Raw genomic sequence first — 25,025 nt, forward strand, 5'->3', positions numbered from 1 at the left:
TCAAATAAAAGACCCATGCTGGTTCATTGAAGGTTTGAGGTGGTTTTTACTTTATTTTCATAGGTTTTCATAACATATTCATTTCCATGGCATCTGAAGACCTAGTGAAGTGAATTGGTTGATTCATATTTAACAATAGCTGTACATCACTTCATATTTTCTCACTGGATCTTTTTAGATGGGAAGGAAGGGATCTTTCTCTGCAATGCAAAATCTCTAAAATTCCTCTGTTTGCACTGTTTGAATAGAGTTATGGAAGGGGGGAAAAACGTTTGAAACAATGTCACAGACAAATCCTGCAGTTGTCACTCTGACAAACCTTCCATTTACTTCAATGCTTTATAAAGCCACAGATAGATTAATAACAGTGCCTTAAAAAAACATCTCCTAGCTAGAGCTAAACCACCCACAGTACTTCAGGGAGACCACAAGAAGCACTACAATAGATATACATCAGTGCCATACCATGTATTGAGAGATAATGTGGAAGTAGAAAATAACAGATGTGTGTCAAAAAGTGAACCTACTTAGATACTCTTCCTATATTGCTATTCTACAGAAGACATCTATTTAGTGCTTCACATATTGGCAGGATACCATGCTGCCATCTAGTGTGTGCAGTAAATGCTGATCCTGTTTTGATGTACACGAACAATAGCAATAGAAAGTGTGTCTTTGCAGAAGAGACATTTGTATCTTTTTCAAAATATTGGTGATACTATTAAGCAGTTTAGGCAAATGGGTTCTTTAGGCTGGTTTAATTGATTGATTGAATTAATTCATAGATTCCAATGCCAGAAGGGACCATTGTGATTATTTAGTTAGACCTCTTGTATAACACAGGCCATAGAACTTCCCCAAAATAATAATTACAGCAGCTCTTTTAGAGAAACATCCAATCTTTATTTTAAAAAATGTCAGTGATGGAGAATCAGGTTAGGCCTAAAACTGAAAACTTAATTTACGCGTGCAGTTATGATTTTGTGCATGATTTCATAATTATGCACATATGAATGTCCAAAGCCGGATATTTGCATAAAGCCCCTTTTGTGCATGTATATTCACAGCAATGTGCCCAAATGATTGGTCCTAGTCGTAGTTAGGTAGGTGTATGTGTAATTTGTTTGAAAATCTGGGCCCCTATCTGTAATTTACTAGCTCTAGTTGTTAAGAGTATATATTTTTGTTAAATTAATTTAAGTGATTAGAGTTAATCACATTTTTGTTTGGGTGGAAACACCATCCTGAAGTGAGTTTTGTGCTGTATTAACTTTTACCCCTGTTTTTCCTTCTAAATGTTTTTGGCTTATTTTTAGATGCAAATCTGAAGTGTGAACTAGAAGTAGTAATGGGAGCAGATGAATGGGTCTGTTCTACTACACCAGGGCAAAATATGTAATTCTTTACTTTTGCAAATGGGGGGGAAAGGTGCAAGTTTTTTCAAAACCAGCTTCTTCAGGTTTCAAAATATTCATCTGCATCTTTCTTCAAAGTCACTGGAAGTTCTGCACCTCCGATCCCACAAACACTTTGATCGTTTTCCCTTTGTGTGCGGACTACTGTGTGAAAACACATCCTTGAGAAGGCATGTCATGGGTGAAACTACAGTATGGTAATCTGCAGAAAGACTTCAGAGGGTGAGTAATTTAGTAACCTCTTTCTGAGTGTAAGAGCCTATTTTAAAGTTCTAAATGGCACCATAAATGTAGTCAGGCATATATTTCCATACTGATACTGGATAATAAACACAGCAGGAGTCTAAAGTACCTTGAGGGACATCCTACTGTGCTTATTATCCTGTACTTCTCCACTAATTACTAGAGCCTAAACTTTAATACTCATGTATTTGTTTACCTACCACTTAATCAGCTGCCGTATCGTAGCTTTTCTATGACTGCACCTATGTTGCTGCGTTTTCCTTTCAGAATAGCCTCCAATATTTTGTTTACCCTCTGTCCTTCCTCTCATGTATTATACAGTATGCATTGCTGTGCATTCAGAGAGACTGCCCCATTGTCCCTGCCAAACCTTGGCTCAGTTTGTGAGTTCAGTGCCTTGCTGGGTGACTCATTTCCTCATGTTCATAGGCAGGGTAAATGTCAATAAGGAAGAGATTAGGTGAAGGAGGTAAAGAAAACTGCATGTTGTTATTGACTGGATATTCAAAGGAACTTAAGCACTCAATTCCCATTTAATTCCCCACCTGTTATTTCTGATACTTTTGCTCATTTACTCAGTATATTTTCACTAATGATAGCTAAACTACTTAAACACCAACAAAAAACACTACCCCAGCCCTGTCCCCCAAAGGGTACTAAAGATTCAGACAAGTGCTTCCATTCACTGAGTTTCCCTGGCCCGCTGTACACTAACGCCCTCTCTGACCTCCAAAAGATCATGACTTCCAGTTCTCTCCAGCAGACCCTTAAATGCCAACTCCTTCTTGTGTTCAAGCAAATTTCCTGGCATACAATTCCTGTTCCCCTGGCCTGTCTACACAGCAATTAGACACCCGTGGCTGGCCCATGCTAGCCAACTCAGCCTTGTGGGGCTCTGGCTGCTGGTCTGTATCATTCCTGTGTAGACTTCTGGGCTTGGGCTGAAACCTGGGCTCTAGGACCCTGTGGGATAGGATGATCCCAGAGCTCTGGCTCCAGCCCAAGCAATGAAACAGTCCTGCAGCCCGAGAGCCACGAGTCTCAATCAGCTGGCATAGGCCAGCTGTGGTTTTTGTCTTTGCAGTATAAACATACCCTAAGCGATATCCCTATCCTCATGTCTAATAGGGCTATACTAGTCCTGCTGAGATCTAGCAGATGTTTTCAAATCTGGTGTGCTCCAGGACTTTCCCATGGCAGAGGTACATCGTTATTCTCCCCATATTTTGGGCTGTGCCATGGCATATCTGGTCCCTGAGGCAAGTTGGAAGAGCCTCAGGGCTCCTCTAACTTATGCTCGGTTTCCTTGACCACTCCTAGGCAGTGGGGACCAGAGTAAAACTGATTCACATCAGCACTCCAGCCATTAGCCTCTACCTCCGTAGCCTACATCTACATGCTCCCTCCTTACTGCTGTTGTAATAGCTTTACAAACCTCAGGGGAGTGGGAGTGGGGCTATTCCCTGGCAACTCTTTCTGACTTCTTTATGCTGCTAGACCAACATACAGGGGCTGAGCAGCAATGGAAAATCAGTCCCAGGGATTCCACTCAGAGGCAAATTACCATCCAAGAACCATAGTCCATCAGCCTGACTCCACAAACAGCCCCGCTGCAATTAACGGGACTACTCGCAGAGTACGGTACTCACTGAGGGTAAGAGGAACAGAGTCTGGCTGTGAATGAGATGAACATACCCAATGTTAACAAGAGACAGACAGGAGCACCCATGAGCTGACTCCACTTTTAACAGTGTTTCCTGAAACATGGTGAATTTTGCAGTGCAGATGGGCCGCAAGTGGTGTGTGCTTCATCACTGGAGCCTTCCTAGGCATTTCTTATGAATTGCAAGCCATTCTGCGGAAAGAACTAGGTTGATTTTCTTCAGGCAGACTTCCTTTAGGCAGGTATTCAGAGCCTGTTTTATGAGCCTGACATATATTGGTACAGTGCCAAACACGCACATCCCTCTGGTGCTCAAATAGCAAACATGTATAAACCTATAGATATAGATACATATAGAGAACACATATGCAGAGGGCCTTATCATCAGAGGACTGAGCACCCTCATCTCTAGTAAAGCCAATAAGAACTGTAGGGGGGCTCAGCGCCACTGGAGAAACAGGTCCCTATTGGGTTGAATTCCCCACTGCAGGAGCAGCTACAGCTACATTGGCTTCAGTGGTGTTGCATTCCCTTCATTTGCTCCATTGGCTGGCTGTGATGGAAATAGCTGTAAATCATTGCCAAAGGACAAAAATAGCTCCTAACATTGTGATATGTTGCCTGCAGCCAAAGACACAATTGAAGGAAGTATGGTAACTTGCTTTTTGGATAGTCTGTTCTATTGCTATTGCTTTGGAAGACAGTACGTATTTTCACTGTTTATAGTTAGAGGACTTCTCTACCTGGTGAGAGCAAGTTCCCTGGTCTCTTTAATCCTTGTAGGAGCAGTCTTTGGAAGACTGGGCAGGTTCTGAATCAGCTTTTTGTGGGAGGGCAGTGGAAGTTGTGTAGCTGGAATCATTTTTGTTTTAGGGATTGGACAGGCCCTAGGCCTTTTGATTTCTCTAGGAGCAGTTGTGGGCTGATGTCTGAGCCTACTTCTGTGTAGTTATATCCAGAGAGTGCAGTTGTCTTGGGGGTGGGAGTGTGTGTGAGAGAGATTTGGAATCCATATTTAGGGGAGAGATTCCACAGGAAGGAGACACTGGACCCAGCCAGTTTGTCTCTCCAGAGAGAGCTTTCAGGAGGGCTTTCCTCTTTGCAGAGAGATCTTGGTGCCAGATATTTCCTTTGAGACATTAGGCCAATTCTGGTGATGCAGCAGAGTTGTGGTACAGTAATCAGAGTCATAGTACCCAAGATTTCTGTCTACCAGCACTAGCTTTCTTTTGCTACTAGCACAGATCTCTTCCCAGGTTAAAGGGAAACTTGCATTTCTGATGTACATAAATGCCTCTCACCTCTGCTGCTGTTGTCTTGCTTGCTGGAGCAATGGCATACTAACCCCACGTTGTGGAACACTGCTAAATACTTGCTGCATTACCCAGAATTTTTGGCCGCATTTCAGTAGTGGATAAAAGCCATTCCTGCATGTAGTTCCTAATGTGCTTAAGGACCATTTGGGACACCAGGTGGTACACAAATATACACTGATATCAGTAACAACAGTAGGAAAGTACTGTAACTTTATAAAATAACAATATGGAACAATGTTGTGCGGAGGACCAGCTCTTTGGTGGCTTTTAGTTGGTACTTGTTGGTTGTTGTCCTTCATTTGGCAGACAGCATACTGCTGCATGGCACCTAGAAGTGCTAATTTAGCTGACAAAATTCAAAGCATTCAAGTCCAATAAATTGGATTATCACCCTTTTGTTGGATTAAGATGAATGACTTTATCCACATTTTTGGCCTGTTAACTTTGGCTATGCTTGAATCCTGTGAACTCTTGTTTCTGATAACCGTGTTAAAAAGAGAGATATATGGAAAAAGATTGAAATGGAAATACATAATCAACAAATTACTTTCTAGATGGTTTTGTTTTGTCTCTGAACTCTGAATCCCTCTGTAATTGCCTTCATTACTCTTGACCTGAGAACCGAATTCAAAAGGCAATTTAAAAAGAGATTAATAAAAGGATTTATGAGGAAGAGAAAGTATTACAAATAATTTTCATGTCTGTCCTGCATAAATTCAGTAAAGTTTTTCCATGAGGTAGACAGGATTACTGAATAGTTGGAACTCTGGCTTTGGCTAAATCATAATGCATACTTGCTGAATTTCTTTACTTAGCAGAGAGAGGGTCTGGGCTTTTCATTTGCAATTTCATCTGTACTTTCCAAACAAATCCCCTGTTTGAAATCTGTTCATTGCTCCTTTAGTTTGTAGTGCTGTAAATATACATTCAATTGCCAAACTTAAATCACTGAAAAGTGGTACAAAGCCATAAAAACACAGTTTAAATCCACAAACCGCATGACCAGAAAAATATATCCAGGGTCTTAATTTTTAACAATGTATTGTCAAACAGTGATGGTATTCTGCCAGAGGCAGACAAAGCTGAGCCCCTGGAGTTAAAGTCTCAGTCTTTCTAATGATTGGTGGGCCTGAACCAAAGCTCCTTGAAGTCGGTGTCAGTCCTTCTGTTAACTTCAGTGGAGATTGGATCAGGCCCGATATGGTAGAGGCCCCAGGCCAACAACTATTGATGTTATGCCCAGTTACAGGGCACAAACCCATAGTTATCTGTGTAGTCTTTACTCATAGGAGTAGTTCCATTGATCTCATGTGGACTTGCAGTGTAAATTAGGACCATTTGAGTCCTAAGACCACACCTACTGCTGATCTTTTAGCACTGTACTAGATGACTCCCCTAAATTGATTTATTGCAGTCTATTATTACCTTTGTTTGCAGTCCGTTCTGATGGTTTCTTTGACTGTTTTTCAAACATGATTTCATCTGCCACTGCTTCAAATGCTTTGCTAAGGCCTGGATGTATTGCATTTACTCTGGTCACCCCAGGTAAGACTGCAACTGGTAATCATGACTGTATTTAACATGGTTACACCCAGGAGTGTAAGAGGGCATTGAGGTATATCTTGCGTTCCTGTCCACCATCCCCACATCACTGACCTGTATGTGGGAAGGAAGGCAGGTTGGTACAGAGGGGCAAATTGCCCTTGGTATTCACCAGATTACTTGCCCATGGAGCAAGGAGGGAACCAGGAAAGTAGTTATGAGTCTCAGACCTCCAGAATGACTCTTATTCAGACTGAAACACAAAGTTTCATTCTTGTCCTCAGTTTACATTCAGTCAAATGAGAGAAAGTGACCAGTTTTTTCACTGTCTTTATAAAACTCCTGGCCAGTATTTTCAAAACTCAGTGCTTAAAATGAGGGAATAGGAAGTCCATGAATGTCATAGGTCATAAGCACATTTGAAAACCAGGTCACTTATTAAGGGAACTATATATGGATATAAATGCTCAGCTTGAGAAATGTTGGCCTAGGCTAGTACTAGCTTATAGATTGTTTGTTTGTTTGTTTATTGGCCAGATTGTCAGCCCTGATGGGGAGTTCCTCATTAAGGCTGTCTTCATCGGGAACCTAAGACTAGCATAAAGATGCCACAAACTCCCACCACTCATTGTAGGAAGCATATCAGGTCAGGGATGGTGTGAGGAGAGGGCTGGCCAGGCAAGATGGAGCAGAATACACAGCACTGCCTAGGCTACTAAATTATCCTGGGGACTATTCTGCCCCTGGTCTGGCTGAGAATCAGAAGTGTGAAACCTCCACCCCAAATCCATGCTGTGCAGAGCATCAGCTTGGAACTGTTCACGACCGAGTCCCAGATGTCTATGGATTATTTTTCTCTTTCTATTCTTTCCATTACCTTAATAGGCCTGCAACTTTGTCTGATCAGTTTTCAAAGTTAGGTATGTGCAAAGCAAAGGTATGACACAGATTCTTAAAAACTTGAAAGCTTCAAGCATTATAAATTGCAGGACTGAGCCCAAAACACTTTTGGTGCTCCTTTTTCCCTCACCCAGCCCGTGTTTTCCCCCCAAAGGAAATATTCCTATCGTGGAACCAAATTCCGTTTTCCATTTGACAGGAGTATGAGTTGTATGTTTACCACAGGGTAGAATCTGGCCTATGATATGTAGAGGGCTCTCAATAGCCCATCCATGAGCATAGTTATCTGTCATGGCACTTTGATCAAACACGCTATTGAACCAGTTGAAATCTTAATTTCTTCTCAGCAGATAAAGTCACCTCTATTAACATCCTTGCTTCTCAGCTAAAGCTACTTTAAAAAGGATGGTCTTGTCCTCCTGTAATCCAGCCTTTGTGTGCGATTTTAGTTCCTGAAGTGCCTAAAGGAGTAAGCTTTTCATTAGGATATTCTACAGAAGCAAATGTCAGAGTTATTATTAGTACTTATGTAATACCAACCCACATGGGGGCACCAGCAGTGGAGATCAATCCTGGGAACTCTGGAGCTAAATGAATGAGCCTCTACTGCAGGGGTGGTCAACCTGTGGCTCCTCCCCTGAGCCTGCCATGCCCTGGCTCCTCCCCCTCTCCCTCAGAGCCTCTTGCATGCCACAAAACAGCTGATCAGGAGGTGCGGGGCGGGAGGAGGAGGCGCTGATTGCCAGGGCTGCTGGTGGGCAGGAGGCACTGGGAGTGGGGAGGGGAACTAATGGTGAGGACAGCTGATGTAGTACTGTGGCTCTTTGGCAATGTACACTGGTAAATTCTGACTCTTCCTTCTCACGCTCAGGTCGGCCACCCCTGCTCTACTGAATGAGCTAAAACCACCCTGTTAGCCAAGGCTGTAGCAGGCTCAACAATTGCTATGAGGCATAGCCACCACTAGAGGGGGAACAGAGTGCCACTCTGAGCAAGCAGGAGTTATAACAATATTGGAAGAACCATTCTGCCTTGTGCTGCTTTTACTTGCTTAGTATAATTTGGAATGTATCTATGAGAGCTCATCCTGCAAGTCTCAGATCACTGGTATTATTATTTCATCTCAGTCCTCTCTACCTCTGTCCTCCTTTGTCCTCCATGTCCTAGATAGCTCAAACCATGAGCCTGATTTTCCTTTACCCATCAACATCAGACAGGCATAGTCTACTAATGACCATCGTGCCTGCCAGAGTGACGTCTGATGGTGTCATATCATCACCAAGATCCCTTTATGCCACTTGGGCTGTGTAAATGTCCTTTAAAGTGGATATAAACTGCATTTGTACCAAGTGTAAGACAGTAAATGAGAATCTGGCCCTATCAGTTTATATAATCATGAATTTTTAACAGAATGGTATATTTTGCCCCTCTCCCATTGTTTGTTGCTGTGGGAGCTCAGAGTCTAGCCAGGCTTTGATTTCTCATCTTCTCCGTTCAGGACTTCTCACTATTTCTCCTCCTTTCCTGCTGGTCATTGCTGCTGGTATGGGGAGAGAAGGGAAAGTCTAACTGCTCTCTCTTCCTATGCTGGTGGTACCACATGAATGGGAAACCTGATGGACCAGTCTCAGAATCAAGTGGAGGCCTCAGGAAAAGCTGATCTCTTCAGCACGCAGCTTCTAGCACAGGTGTTAGCTTGAGACCCCTCCCTATCACCAAATGAACTTTGTGCATTTGCTGGAACTAAGAAACATAAAAATATTGAAGTTACCATTGATGATGAGACAGAATTCTGTCTCTAACACTGGCCACCACCATGTGCTTCCCAGAAACCTTATAGAGCTCAGTTATGGAATAATGTGTTCATATTATAGCAGTGGTGGGCAAGCTGCGGCCTGTCAGGGTAATTTGCCAACGGGCTGCGAGACAGTTTGTTTACATTGACAATTGGCAGACACGGCTGCCCATAGCTCCCAGTGGCCATGGTTCACTGTGCCTGGCCAGTGAGAGCTGTGGGAAGCGGCGTGGGCCACTGGGAGCTGTGGGTGGCCGTGCCTGCGGACGGTCAATGTAAACCAACTGGCACGCAGCTCACCAGTAGATTGCTCTGATGGGCCGTAGGTTGGCCACCACTGTATTATAGGCTGGGCTGATAGTGTCATCTATTATTAAAGTTGCCCAACACCTTCCTATTATTAAACCCAGTTTTCAGTTGCTCCAGGACTTGTTGGGGCTGGGCACTGGAACTTAGAGCAAAAATCCTTTCTCTTGTGCTCTCGATAACCTCCTACTGGCACCTCAGCAGAAGGGAGGTAGAAGCTATCTGACTGACTGAAATTAAAAGGGTACAAAAGTCGGACAATGGGGGAAGAAAAGGAGCAGATTGAGACAGGGTGTCTGGTGAGACAGAAGCGGGGGAGGGTGGGACTACCTCCCTAGGGAGGGAGACTAGGGGTACATCTAGACTACTCGCCATATTGGCGGGTAGCAATCGATTTCTCGGGGATCGATATATCGCATCTCATCTAGACGTGATATATCGATCCCCAAACGCGCTCCCGTTGACTCCAGAACTCCACCAGCACGAATGGCGGTAGCGGACTCGACAGGGGAGCTGCGGATGTTGATCCTGCGCTGTGAGGATGAGAAGTAAATCGATCTAAGATACTTCGACTTCAGCTATGCTATTCACCTAGCTGAAGTTGCATATCTTAGATCGACCCCCCCCCCCCCCGTGTAGACCAGCCCTCAGGCTGGGAGTGTAGGAGGTGAGACAGATTGGAAGAGAATCTGGGAAAGGAGAAATCGGACATTGTGGGCAAGGAGACTGAGACTGGGAAAATTAAGCCTGATGAAGCAAGGAGAATCAGACTCGGATAAGGAGTCGGGGTGGGGGGAAGAGAAACAGAACTAGGACAAGAACCAGAGTTAGCAAATGCCAGAATTAAGGTTGCCTGTGGAAAAAGTGTTGCAACCACGACAGGGAAATTCTATATTAGGCCTAGTCTTGATAGATAGAAAGGAAATGATCACAGACCTAAAAATTAATGATAGCTTAGGTACAAGTCATCATGACTTGATCACATTTATAATGTGCAAATGGAATAAAGGACAACCCAGTAATATATATTAGGTGCTTTAAAATGGCCAATTTTATAAAACCAAAAACAATTGTGAGCCAAATCAGCAGGGAGTAAGAATGTAATCATCAGAAAGGGAAAGATTATTGGAAGGTGTTTAAGAATGCTTTACAAAATGCCCCAAATGCCACAATCAAGGAAGAAGGCCATATTGTAAAAAACAAACCAACAAAATTACACCTAGTTTAGAAGGGAAGTGAAGACAGCTCTAAAAAATTATGTATATGTATATATAACATAGGAAAGAAGGGGGAAGTTGATAGTAATAAATATAAAGCTGAAGCTAAGAATTAAAAAAAAAATTGATAAGGGAAGCAAAGGCATGCAATGAGAAGCCTATGGCTAGCAGAGTTAGCACAGGAGTTTTTAAAGTATATTAGGAACAAAAAGAATCCTGACAATGGTATTGGTTCACTATTAAATGAACATGCCTATAGAAAAGGCAAAAAGGTTCATTAAATTTTTCTGTTCTATATTTGGTGAAAAAATGAATGATGTAGTCTCATCACATAACACACTTTCTGTTCCACCAGTATGTCAGGAGGATGTTAAATAGCCGTTACTAAAATTGAGAGACTTTAAAATGAGCTCACTGGACCATTAATGCTGATTTTCCATAAGGCTTGGAGAATTGGGAAAGCTCCAGAAGACAGGCAGAAAGCTAATGTTGTGCCAAGATTTAAAAAGGGTAAATGGGATGACCTGGGTAATTATAGGCCTATCAGTCTGACATCGATCCTGGACAAGAAAATGGAGTGGCTGATACAGGACTAGATTAATAAAGAATTATAGGAGGGTAATATAACTTATGCCAATCAACTTGGGCTTATGGAAAATAGATCCCATCAAACTAACTGTTCAATGTTGATAAGCGCAAACGACTACACATTGGAAAACATAATTCCAAGTATACATACACAATAATTGGGTCTAAATTGATTGTTACCACTCCAGAAAGAGACCTGGGAGTCATTGTGGATAGTTCTCTGAAAACATCCACTCAATGTGCAGTGGCAGTCAAAAAAGCTAACAATGTTAGGAGCCATTAGGAAAGGGATAGCTAATAAAACAGAAAATACAGTAACTCCTCACTTTAAGTCATCCCAGTTAATGTTGTTTGTTACGTTGCTGATCAATTAGGGAACATACTCATTTGAAGTTGTGCAATGCTCCACTCTTGTGCTGTTTGGCTGCCTGCTTTTTCCACAGCTGGCAGCCTCCCTACACTCGTTCCCCACCCCGAGCCTCCCATCCGCTGGCAGACCCCACAGATCAGTGCCTTCCCCCTCCTTCTGCCTGTGACAATCAGCTGACTTGCGGTATTTTGGAGGCAGGAGGGAGGGGGGAAGAGCGAGGACTCCGCACGCAGGCTCCCCTTGCCTCCCCTGCCTCCCGAATGTGGCAATCAGAAGGCTTCTGGCGTTTAGACGGCGGGGGGGGGGGGAGCCAGGATGTAGTGTGTGAAGTAAAGGGGGAGGTAGTGGGGAGAGGGGGAAGAAGAGGTGGGGCAAGGGTGAGGGCTTGGGGGAAGGGGTGGAGTAGACGGGTTGAGGGTTGAGCCCCCCACCCCTGGTGCTTGCAGTGTAGGGGAAGCTGCCCTGGAACCTAACCCCCCATTTACAGTAATTCTTGTGGGGAAATTGGATTCGCTTAACATCATTTCACTTAATCACATTTTTCTGGAACATAACTACAACGTTAAGTGAGGAGTTACTGTACCTTAATGCCACTGTATAAATCCATGATATGTCCACACCTTGAATAGTGCATGCAGTTCTGGTCACCCCATCTCAAAAATGATGTATTGGAATTGGAAGAGGCACAGAGAAGGGCAACAGAAAAGATTATGGGTATGGAACAGTGTCTGTAAGTGGAAAGATTAAAAAGGCTGGGACTGTTCAGCTTAGGAAAGACGACTAAGGGGAGATATGATAGAGGTCTATAAAATCATGAGTGGTGTGGAGAAAGTAAATGAGGAAGTGTTATTTACTCCTTCCCATAACACAAGAACTAGGTGTCACCTGGTGAAATTAATACTTCTCCACCCAACGGGTAGTCAACCTGTAGAACTTGTTGTTGTAGGATGTTGTGAAGGCCAAAACTATAACTGACATACAAAATGAATTGGACATATCCTCCATGAATTTATCTATCAATGATTATTAACCAAAATCATCAGGGATGCAGCCCCATTCTCCAGGTGTCCCTAAATCTCCAATAGCTAGGAATGGCCAGCATGGGATGGATCACTTAAAATTGCCCTGTTCCGTTTATTCCCTCTGAAGTGTTTGGCACTGTCAGAAGACAAGATACTCGGCTAGATCACTAGTTCTCAACCAGAGGTACACGTACTCCTGGGGCTACTCAGAGGTCTTCCGGGGGTACATCAACTCATCTAGATATTTGCCTAGTTTTATAACAGCTATATACATAGTGAAGTCGGTACAAACTAAAATTTCATATGACATGTTTATACTGCTCTATATACTATACACTGAAATGTAAGTACAATATTTATATTCCAATTGATTTATTTTATAATTATATGGGGAAAAATAAGCAGTTTTCCAGTAATGGTGTACTATGACACTTGTATTTTTATGTCTGATTTTGTAACCAAGTAGTTTTTAAGTGAGGTGAAACTTGGGGGTATGCAAGACAAATCAGACTCCTGAAAGGGGTATAATAGACTGAAAAGCCACTGGGCTAGATGATCCATTGGTCTGACTCACTGTGGTCATTATAATGTTTTTATATCTTTTGTTGATGAGATTACAAGTTTGGTTGATAAAAAGTAATTGTGGTGGTGTAACCTAATTAGACTTCTGTAAGGTGTTTGACTCGGTACTGCTTGACACTGATTAAAAAACTAGAGTGATATAAAGTTTCCATGGGATGCATTAAATGAATTAAAATGTCTGGCTGATAGGTCTTAAAATGTAATTGTAAATGGGGAATTGTCATCAAGAGGGAGTGTTTTTAGTGGTATCTCACAGGGATCTGTTCTAGACCCTGCATTATTTAATATTTTTATCAATGACCTACAAGAAAATGTAGAATCATCACTGAGTCTGCAGATGACACATATACTAGGAGAGTGATAAATAATGAAGTGGTTTGCTTGGTAAGCTAGGTGCGAGTAAACAATATGCATTGCAATATGGCTAAATATATACTTCTAGAAACAAAGAATGTAGGCCATACTTAGAGGATGCAGGACTTTATCCTGGGAAGCAGTGACCCTGAACATTTTTTTTTTTGAGGTCATGGTGGAAAATCATAGCTCCCACAGTGATGCTATGGCCAAAAGGGCTACTGCAATCCTGGGATGAATAATAAACAGAGGAATCTTAAGTAGGAGTAGAGAGGTTATTTTGGCCCTGTGCGACTACTGCGGCAATACTGTGTCCAGTTCTGGTGCCCACAGTTCAAGTTGTTGATAAATTGGAGAGGGGTTGGAGAAGAGCCAAGAGAATGACTGACTGATTAGAAAGCCAGCCGTATAGGTGATAGACTCAAGGAGCTTAATCTATTTAGCTTAACAAAGAGACAGTTGGGGGTGACTTGATCTCTGTCTATATGTACCTACATGGAGAACAAATATTTAATAATGGGCTCTTCAGTCAAGTGGAGAAAGGTATAACGTGATCCAATGGCTGGATGTTGAAGCTTGACAAATTCATACTCACTGTTAAAAATGCATGCCTTGTGTCCAGTAATTGCCAACTGGAGCAATTTACCAAGGGTCGTGGTGGATTCTCCATCACTGACCATTTCAAAATCAAAATTAGATGTTTTTTCTAAAAGACATGCTCTAGGAATTATTTTGGGAAAGTTCTATGGCCATTGGTCTTTTCTGGCCTTGGAATCGATGAATCTATGTACATGTGCATTACGATACAGTCTTTAATTACACACTGCCTCATTCAGTGCACACCATGGATCTGCTATGGAGGTGGACCAGAGCTGTGTAGTGACGGAATCTGTTGTCTTTAGAATCCTTGCCTCATTTATTGAAGAAGTTGGAAGATGAGGAGTGAATGAGGCAGGGAACTCTAGGAAGAGAAAGGACAGTTTCATGGTTAAGACAGTTGAGTGCTGCCATGGAGAATTGGATTCTATCCCAGCCTCTGCCAGTGAGTTCCTATGTGATGATGAGCAAGTCATTTATATTAGTTTCCATGTGTGCTCACCAGTTGTGTGCATGCCTGACTTGAGACTGGTTTTTCAGAAGAACTGAGCACTGTCAGTGGCAGCTGAGATCAATGGGAACTTTTCTTTGAAGAGATATAATACGTTCTCAAATTGGGCACCAAAAATTGGTGAATGCTTTTGACCTTCATATCTCTGTGCTTCAGCTCCTGATCTGTAAAATGGGAGATAATTGCCCCTCATCTCTCTGGGGGTGGTAAGATTAATTAATGTTTGTGCAGCACTTGGATGTTATAGTGATGAGTGCCTCAGAAAAGCCCATGATGGAATTTATAATTCTGTATTCAGAGCAGATTTTGAGTAATGTTAAGTAAATAAGTCATGGGGGCCATACACTAAACAATAAAATAAAAACAATGAGCACCTATTCAATGTTTCGAGTGACCACCATTCCATTCCAGGCACTGAATACAGATGGATGTGGTTTTTTTTTTTTGATGAAAAAGGCAGATTTGAATTAACAGAAACATATTGTAAAATTCATGTCAATTTCAGCAAATTGTTTCAGTTGAAATGAACAAAATTTCAGAAATGTCAGAATAGTTTGGACAATGTCAAAATGATCTGTTTTGATTTTCTTTTGATTTTTTTTAAGGGCTAGTTTGACAAGGGAGTTAGGCACCAATCACAAAACTTCTACTAGCTCAGTGGTTCAGGCACTTACTTGGGAGGTAGGAGACCCAGGTTTGAATTCCTACTCTGGAGCAGAAACTTGAACTCTAGACTCATGTGAGTGCTTTTAACCATTAGGCCACTGGTTCTCAAACTTTAGTAACCTGAGGCCCCCCAAATTTTGCCACAGACTCCCAAACTCCCCACTCAGCCCCACAACCTGCCACCACTCCACTGCTTCTCCCAAGGCCCCATCCTTGCCTCACATCTTCCTGCCCCTCTCATCCCCTCCTCTTTCTGCCACCCTCCCCCAGTGCCCCCCTTCTTCCCTCCTCCCCCTCCCTCTGAGTGCCTCCTGCATGTCGGGGAACAGCTCTTCCATGGTGTGCAGGAGGCACTGGGAGGGAGTGGGAGGAATTGAGTTGATCAGTGGGGCTTGTGAATCCCTGGAGTACCCTCATGGACCCTAGTTTGAGAAATGCTGCATTAGACTATTCTAGAGTGGGTCTTTGGTGTTTTCTGAACTGGCTCCTTTTCCACTGAGTATGTAAAGTGGAATGGTTTTAACAGGAGAGATTGAGAGCAAAAAACGATAAATGAGAACATGGTTGTGACTTGTTCCAGTGGAGGCTGAGGACAGTGTTGTTTTTCTGTATGCATACATGACCAAAATCTAAAAGTCAAGCCGTGCTTTTCGTTCTGTTTGGCCAGGTAAGTCTCATGATATTGTTTCTCTTTCTCACTGGGTCAATGTGCATATTTAAAATTCAGTCTGTGTGAGAAGCTTTGACATTGGCTTTCCATAAACACTTGTGCCAGTTGAACATAGTCTTCACGGACATGCAAGTGACCAAATGCAAAAGCACAGTGAGCTTGTCCAAAATAAATTAATTAAAAATTCAAATAAATATTCACAGTTAGGTCTGCAACCAGATAAAAAGAACAGGATGTTATGTTATTTCTTGGGTATCAGACCAAGAGTTGTGAAAAGAATAAAGAGTTTCAAGAGGCATTTCCATTTATTGTAGTCTGTGTGTATTGGGGGAGAGATGATATGATGGTGTATAGACACAAAGACTTCAAAGGCCAAGGAACAGAAGTGACAGCACGGCTGACCTAAGTGAACTCCACAGACATTCTTCTCGTGCTAATACAAATGAAGAAAGGTGAAGACTGATACTTGAGCTCAGCTAATGGTTGTGCAGATGGTGTGGAGAGGAGTGTTGTTGGGTTCACTGAGTGCTTTTTTTGATGAGAGGCAATGGTTTGGAATATACACAATCTCCACTTAAGCAGCTGGGTTACCACCTTCTGGGTTCAAAACTGGCAGGTTTCTTAGGCAAGCTTTTAGGTTGGAAGGGAAGAGAAGAGTTTTTGGGTAGTTCAGAAAAATCTGCCATGTACCTTTTTAACACAAAGCTAAGATAGAAAACAGAAATGTACAACAACAGAAATACCAGGACTAAAAGATATTATTTGTGTACCTAAGCATCTAACTACATATGCAAGGGACATTAGCAATCCTCATCGTAGACACATAGACCATCATTGATACGATATCTGTATGCAGAGTTCTATTCTATACAGATTATAGTTGGATCCCTGAATATCACCTGTTCTCTCTGCAAAAGATTGGAAGTTTTGTCTTCCATTGTGAAAGACCCAGTCCCTCTTACCTCTCAGTATCTTTAGGGGTGAGTGTCTTGGTGGCATTTACTGTCCCTTCTGCAAACCATTGGCTCAGGCAAATTCAGCAGTGCAGAATAAATGAAAATAGTAGAAATTGTTTAAAATACGAGGACAAGCTACTTTTAAAATCAGGTAGTAGAGAGAAGAATAGCTACTAAATAGAACATGAAGCTCAAATTATTTGGGAACCTGCGTAGGGTAAATATTTTATTCTGAGTCCTTCTAGCTCTAGTTTCCTCCCTCAAAAAGTTTAAAGCAGAAACCTTTAAAAAAATAATACAAAAACTGATTTAAGTGCTCTGGCAAATGACCACAGACTACTTTCATTATATGCTATGTTCTCTTCGCATAGGGGTTGTAACCCTTAAGGATTAGAGGCCTGGTGCCAGCCAACCCTAATTGCTGTACTTAGGTAGCAAACCTGAGCATAGAATTCAAGTGCCTCCAGAGTAACTAGGGTTGGCTGGCCCCAGCCCTCTACCCTTTCAGGGGCAAGCCACCCAGTTACAGAAGCCATCAGTGGTGTCCAGTAATGAGGGGCTAATGGTGCTAAACCCTGCCTTTCTTTGTAGCAGGTGTTAATTTTCTCACTTTTCTGCTGCAGCACAATGGAAAGGAATACTAGAGATGAAATCCTGGCTTCTTTTAAGTTTAATGGGAGTTTTGTCATTTGACTTCAGTGGGGCCAGAATTTCATCCTGAGTCCCACTTCAGTACTAGCATACACTGACTTTCAATCTAGCCCTTACTAGGAAAGTACCTTTTATTATTGTGTTGTAATCTATATCTGTAGTGCTGCTAATGTGAAGAATCAAAATGACTAATTTATACAGAAAACAACTTTTAAAAACAGTAACTTTCACTAGATTCTCTAGTTTACTGGCTGTGATCATTTCACACACACATTGGACACATACATGTCACACGTTGAACACAAGCTACAGATAGAAATTGCCTACAGTTTCAGGTTTTTTTCACTCATGATCGTTCCTGTACTGACACACAGTGATGCCCAAGCTGTAATGTTCTGATCCAGATGTGTACTTCCCCAAAACTTAGATTCAGGTTTTGATTTAGCCCCACTTCTGGAGAGAAGGCTAGATTTTTCAAAATCAGGCATGTGCAATTTTGAGCAAATACCACATGTGCATATTTGCTCTAAGCAGGAATGTGTGCATGTATGCCCAATGAGGTAAATAATATGCATAGCCATGCATGTGCGAACACACCTCACTTCTGGATATTCATGGGATATATGTTCAAAGCTAGGCATGTGCAAATTCATATATGCAATTAGACACAGCCAACTTTAAAAGTCTGGCCAAGATTGTCCATTGTTATAATCAAATAGTGAACCTACTTTTGGGCTCTGGCCATCTGATCACCCTGCTTCTGATAGGAAAGGAATTAATTACATAGTTAAAAGGTATTTAATGGAATCGACAGCCACTGTCTGTGTTGAACACGGAACCCAGGCTAATGGGTTTCTCATGAGAACCTATTTCTAAAGGACATACAGTCCTAGCCCAACATGGAGAGTTAATTAAGAAAGTTGTTTCTGATGACTTTGACTCTGAGGCTTTCTGACACCCAGTTCAGAACATGTGGAAGGAAAAATGATTTTTTTAAAAAAGAGGAATTAACAATTGCTAGGAGAGGGGAAACTGAGTATAGTGTATTTTATTTTTAAAAGCGACCATGAAACTTACAAGAAATGTGCTAACTTTCATCTTGATCACTGTAGTTGTATATTGTATCCCCTCCCACTTTTCCATTATTTAACACAGTAATATCATCAGGGCTGGGAACATGTTGTTTTGTGTATTTGTATAGTACCTAGTGCAGAGATGCTCAGACTGCAGCTTGCAAGCCACAAGTGGCTCTTTAATGTGCCTCCTGCAGCTCTTTGCAGCACATGATATTAAAACACTGGATGCTTTTATTCTGTTATTAATCATTTAAGTTATCAACTTGTCCTAAGTTATTAACTTCTTTGCTGTGACAATAATATATATACCCTAAATATTTCCCCTGTCATACTGTTTAAATATGAACAGTACTATAGTAAATGAAACAATGAATTCACACTACTGTGGCTGTTTAGGTATGTTGATTGCTAATTTGGCTAATTGGCTCCTGAACCACTGAGGTCCAAGTATCATTGATCTGGTGCAGTGTAATGTAATTAGTGGCCATAGGCTTATTAGAATGCAAAGTAAATAATAATACATCAGACACGAACAAAGCCTATATTAGGAAAAGGAGACAAAATCTTTTGGGGCCTGAATCAACTCCCACTGAAGTCAACAAGAGTCTTTCCAGTGGCTCAGCAGGAGCTGGGTCAGACTCTGGGTGTACATCCTAGATCTACCCTGTGTCTGCTCTTAAGTGCTTCTTTTTATCAGCCACACCTGCTATGACTCTGCAATCTCACATGATAGAAATAATCAAAAACATCACTGAATGGGTCCACTTTTCCTGGCAGTGAGAGAGGGGTTCACAAGCAGCAAATCGCACTTAGGAAAGAAAAAGGGGTCTCTGATGACAAGGTGTTGATGATAAAACAAAAAAATGCTTATGAAACCACTGAGGAAGGAAACAGGGAAGAATAGAGAAATGCATAAGAAGTTGTAAATGATCAAAACCCAAAGGGCATCCTTGAAACAATGGAAAAACTTACTTCCTCTTATTCTCTAGGGCTGTGTGTCATTAACACAATCACACCCATCCAAAGACATCTGAGCCCATTCCAGGTGCCTTACCAAATGGGAAGATATAGCTCATGAACTTGTATTTACAGTGTGAATTTCAGATGTTTGCCAGCCCTTTGAATAAATGACCCAAGGCTAGGTTTCCTGTAAATTCATATAAACAAAAGAAAATGAAAATGTTCAAAGTCTGGGGTAAACATGTACAGTGGTCAATCAATTGACACATTTATGCAAGCAATGCTACTATGGAGCATTGTATGCATCTGTCTCAAGGGACAAGGAACATACCTAGTTAATGTGTCTTGTTTTAGTTGTCTTAAACTTTAATTTTATCAGAAATATAGCCAAGCTCTTATTAGTTTATCAGGGACTTTATTAAAACTAAAGAGCAGGACTGAGCCTGTCAAAAATGGCTAGTGATTTTGGGTGCTTCAGTTACCGAGTGCCCAACTTGACACCTTAAAGCATGTTCTGATATTAATCTTCCCTTTTTCCTGAGAGGTTTCTTGGGATGTAGCTGTGATACTACCAGGTCAGGTGGTGCTGTCACCTGGTACAAAATACCACCTTGGACACGGCTGGCGCTTTTCCTCTGTAGCGGGGTGGGGATCAAACAAAGGTTTCCTGCCTTAGGTAAATCCTTGTTAAGGCTAGGGTGGGGATTAATGTGGACTCTCCTCCATTGCCTACCCAAGAAGAAAGACTGCTGAAAATACGTGAAGGGACAAAGACGCTAACTTGAGGGGAAAGGCAAGGGTGAGTTCAGACTGAGACGAGGTCCAGTCTGTAAGAAGAAATAACTGGAACTCTAAGCTACAGAAACTCTGCAACTTGCCTAAAATAACATTTAGGGTGAGAAATTACTTCTTGAAACCAGTGTCTTTAAGATCTTAAGCTTATTATGCATGTTTTGTTTTATTTGCCCAGTAATCTGCTTTGTTCTCTTTGCTATCCCTTATGATTGCTTCGAATGTGCCTTTTATAGTTAATTTGTGTTTAAACCCAGTTTGTGCAATTTCTAACTGGGGGGTAAGAAGTTGTGCATATCTCTCTTCACATTGAGGGAGAGGGCAAATTTTTATGAGCTTGCACTGTGCAGATCTTTTTATACAGCACAAGACAGTATTATTTTTGGGTTTATTCCCCAAAGAGGGTGTGCACGTGAGTTCTGGGTGAATCCTCTCACAGAGCTGACTTCAGTCTGTGTCTGCAGCTGGGTGTGTGTGTGTGTGCGCAAGAGGCCAGAGAACCTAATTCAGCAAAACAGGAAGAGGGAATCCAGGCTGGTGGAGCAGGAGGGGCTCAGTGAAATCCCAGTACATCAGGTGGCACCCCAGAAGGGGGGTGGTGTCTAACCTGTCACAGTCATAATAACTTATAATGACAAATCTTGATGGGAAAGGGTACAAAAGGGAGATACTGAATTAGTCCAACAAAGAGACCTACTGATACAACTCAAGGACTGTATGTTAAGATCATGCTTGGTGAACAAGAAAAGTGTGAAACCAGATATCAGTGAGCCAAATTGGTGTGTCAAAAATTAGGCCTAATTGGTGGACAAAGTAACGAGGGGATGGGCTGTTCCACCCACCATTCTCTGTGTGGGTCCTTAAAGAAAGACACTTTTGAAGGTGAAATTAGAGCAAGTTTCACCATCACTTGGGACCCCAGACCTTTGACATCCTCATCCTGAGAGATGTTTTGACCAGACTGGGCTGGAGAGAGGGATCCAGATGACACAGCCACCTCTATAGCTCCAGCTGAATGCCAAACCCCTGGGATGAAAGGGGATCACATTTTAACAGCAGCAGTAACTACTCCTTTCCCCAAAAGGGCAGTTATTACTGTCTCTGATACCATCTAAAAGACTGTCAAACAAGGGATGGGGGGTTGCTTCTAAAATCTCTCTCCCGGGAAAACGCACAAGGGATGCCGTTAAAATGAAAGCTTTATTTAATACATTACATGTCAAATACTTTAACTGTTTTTCCTTCTTTTCTTTATCTGTAATAAAAAAGTTTAAAGGATTTTTTAAGGGTGTGTTTGCCATGGTAAAAAGCAGGCTTAGGCCCCAAATCTTGTTTATCGCTGTTTAGTGTTCCACAGGGACTGAGTTATGTTTAGCCCATATATTCCATCTACATTAGGGGTCGGCAACCTTTCAGAAGTGCTGTGCCGAGTCTTCATTTATTCACTCTAATTTAAGGTTTCACGTGCCAGTCATACATTTTAACGTTTTTAGAAGGTCTCTTTCTATAAGTCCATAATATATAACTAAACTATTGTTGTATGTAAAGTAAATAAGGTTTTTAAAATGTTTAAGCAGCTTCATTTAAAATTAAATTAAAATGCAGAGCCCCCCGGACCAGAGGCCAGGACCCAGGCAGTGTGAATGTCACTGAAAATCAGCTCGCGTGCTGCCTTCGGTACCCATGCCATAGGTTGCCTACCCCTGATCTACATAGAATGCAACAGGGAGCAGACCCCTGACTCCACCCTTATTTATCCACCCACTGGGGGAGTATCATGCACGCAAAGCCACACTCTGAAGCAGACTAATGCAGAGGACTGGAGCTGAGGCCTTCTCTCCAGCACAGCTACGTTAAACTGAGCCCCACTGTAACATAAAGAAATAACTGGTGTTTAGTCCGTAACACTTGCAACTATACATAGTTAGATGGAGGAACAATGATTGCTATTTTGGAGAAAGGAAAGAGTTTGCAGGAATCACACATTCTGGTGAGAGTACTACAGGTATTTTGTCTTCACCAGTTTTACATTTTTTACTCTTGGGAGAGTTAATTACAAACAATTTAATTAAAATCTCTCTCATTAATGTTCTAGTAGCTTAGCAAGTTTGGGTTAGCTCAGCAGGTTGCAAAGGTTTTATTCTTTCACTTATCCTCTCATTAAGTCATGCAGCATCAGTACTGTGCTTGTTTATCCTTCCCTGCCCCGGGTATCTAGACAATTTGAAATATCATTAAAGGAAAGATTCAAGGATCTCTCTATTTTTGGGTTGCCACCTATCCTGCTGAGTGCAGGACTCTCCTTCTCTATACTGTGCCTCATACCTGGTCATAATCTTTACAATGTTCCACATTTAATCTTTACAATATCAGTCATGAGGGTAAACCAATTGTACATGGGAGAGTTGTAATGGCAATGGTCTAATCTTGCATTGTGGGTAATGTAGTTCTTCAGGGATGGGCTGTACAGCATTTCCCATAGCATACTGTAACTGCAACTTTGTAAGGGTGGCTGAGAAAAGGGTTGGGGGGAAGGATTGGGGAAGGACTGGATAAAAAGAAAAGAAAAAAATCTGTTTTGGTTTTTACATCAGAAATTTAGGTCTTATTTATATAGGGGAAAATCTTTGGTGCCTGGAGAACTAGTGAAACAATGTCAAAATAATAGGCAAAAGATTGAAAAATAAGAAATTGTATTTTTAGTAGACAGTTCAAAATTCTTTGCTTTTGGGCTGTGATTTAACACCCACTTAAATTCAATAAGCAACGCTTGTGCAGTGTATTGTGGTTTCCATCTTGCACTGGAGATGATTGCACTTCAGCTTAGAAATAACCCCAACAGCAAAACATCAGTTGCTTCTAAACTGAGCAAATTTGATTCTGAGACCATGAATGTGAAATCTCACATTCCACTTTCACAGTCCTCTTAATGGAGTAGTATCTCTGAAAACCATCCTTTCTGACTTGTATCATCCCTATATGTTGATTAGCTGTAATTGGCATGGTCTTTTCAGCTATTTCTATGCCTCTGGTTTTGAAAGCACTTGTCCCACTGAATACCTAGGCAGCATAGGGATATACCACTTTTCCATATGTCTTTTTATGATAAGAAATTTCAGGATTGCTTCCAATCTTGGAAAATAACAAAATGTCAACCACAATCTGAAATTATTGCCTTTGCTTGTTTGATTAATCAAAACTGAATTCAAGAGTATCAGGCAACTGTAACTAGCATTGACTTCATTGTATTTTCCTCTCTCAGGTTATTTAGATTATGGTCATGACTACCCTGGTAAATTTCAGGAAATGTCTCACAGATGCAGCTCAATCAGTGGCAGCAGTGGTGGGAGACCTAGTGTAGACAGGGTTCAGACCTTTTTACTACAAAGTCATGCCTAGAGCTCTGACATGGTGATAAAAAATGTCAATGGCTGGTCCTTAACCCATCACTGGTACCGGTGATGGAGCTGCATCAGGTATAATGATGGAAGTCTGCTCCAAAATGGCAGGTGTAGATGCAGCCCCAGAGAAAGTGGCATATTGCCTCTCCAGTTTGGCTATAAACAAAAAAGCATCATGGATAAAGTATTCACACTAGCAGTGGTGATTCAAAGAGAACCTCTCAAATGGGTGCCATTTCCAGAGCTGTCTAGGTGACATGAATATCAAAGACTAGGATATCCAAGTGTCTGAACTACAGCAAAACCAATATTCTCTCTCAATTTAAAATGGTTCTCAAATGCATGTGATTCTCAGAATGGAGGGGAAATAATCTAATATGTGGAAGAACTTTGTTTATCTTGCTATAGTGTTTGGCAATGTTATGTATATTGATTTGATCTTTGTTTTTGCAGCATCTGAGTGAATGACATACATCTGTATCTATCAAAACAGTAATGCCTGCTTTCCCAGCTGCTTGTCAAGTGAAAATTTCTGCATAAACCATTAAAACCAGTCTCACAGGAGAGTTGGGCAATGATATTTTATTGTGATCTAATGAAAAACTAACACTATAACATGTGGCACAATTTTCTTTTCATAACGATTGGTTAGAGAGTGTATATTTAGTAATGTACTGCACTCAGTTGTACAGCATTTGTTTGTGTAGCTGTTCCACAATCAAATAAGCTGGACAAGTGTTTCAATTATAATTGTCTGTGGTAATATTTGTCCCTGGTCTATAAATCTGTTCTCAAAAGCCTTCAGTCAGGAGTTTTTGCTCTTATGTGGCCAGAGCCACCATCTGATGTCTAATGCAGAGGTGTGAGGGTTGCTCACACAGCTATAATTAGACCCTGACACAATCCAGCCAAAGGGAGGAATGGCTTTTGGGCCTTAATAATTGCAACTTTAAATAGCTAGAAGTAGGAACAATGATTCCTTTTTGGATAAAGGAAACAGGGTTCAGGAATAACATGTTCTGGTGAGAGAGCAGATGCAACAATGGATTTGGGTTGCGCAAGGTTCCAAAGTGCATCTGTAGACTTACAAAACCTCATAGTCAGTACTTACGGATTGTCACTGTTCAGGTGTATTCCACTGTGAATAACTACATAATACTACTTCAGTGATTCCCTAACAGAACAAAAACCTCTTAGGTATAAATGACCAATTTTACACTGATCTTAGAGCTGAGCAAAATTCAGAATTCCCATCCCAGGGAATGATTGACATTTCTTTACTTGTTTCCATCCTGAAATGGGATGAATTTTTCATGAAATGGAAATTTTGAAAAAACACGTGAGTATCCATGCTTCATATGTGAGCGAATGTTCTCTGCTCCTCCCTGTTAGCTGGCTTAGATTTATATGATTCAAGTATTCTTTGAAAGTT

Source organism: Gopherus evgoodei, chromosome 6 (assembly GCF_007399415.2).
Source record: "Gopherus evgoodei ecotype Sinaloan lineage chromosome 6, rGopEvg1_v1.p, whole genome shotgun sequence".
NCBI classification, from domain to species: domain Eukaryota; kingdom Metazoa; phylum Chordata; order Testudines; family Testudinidae; genus Gopherus; species Gopherus evgoodei.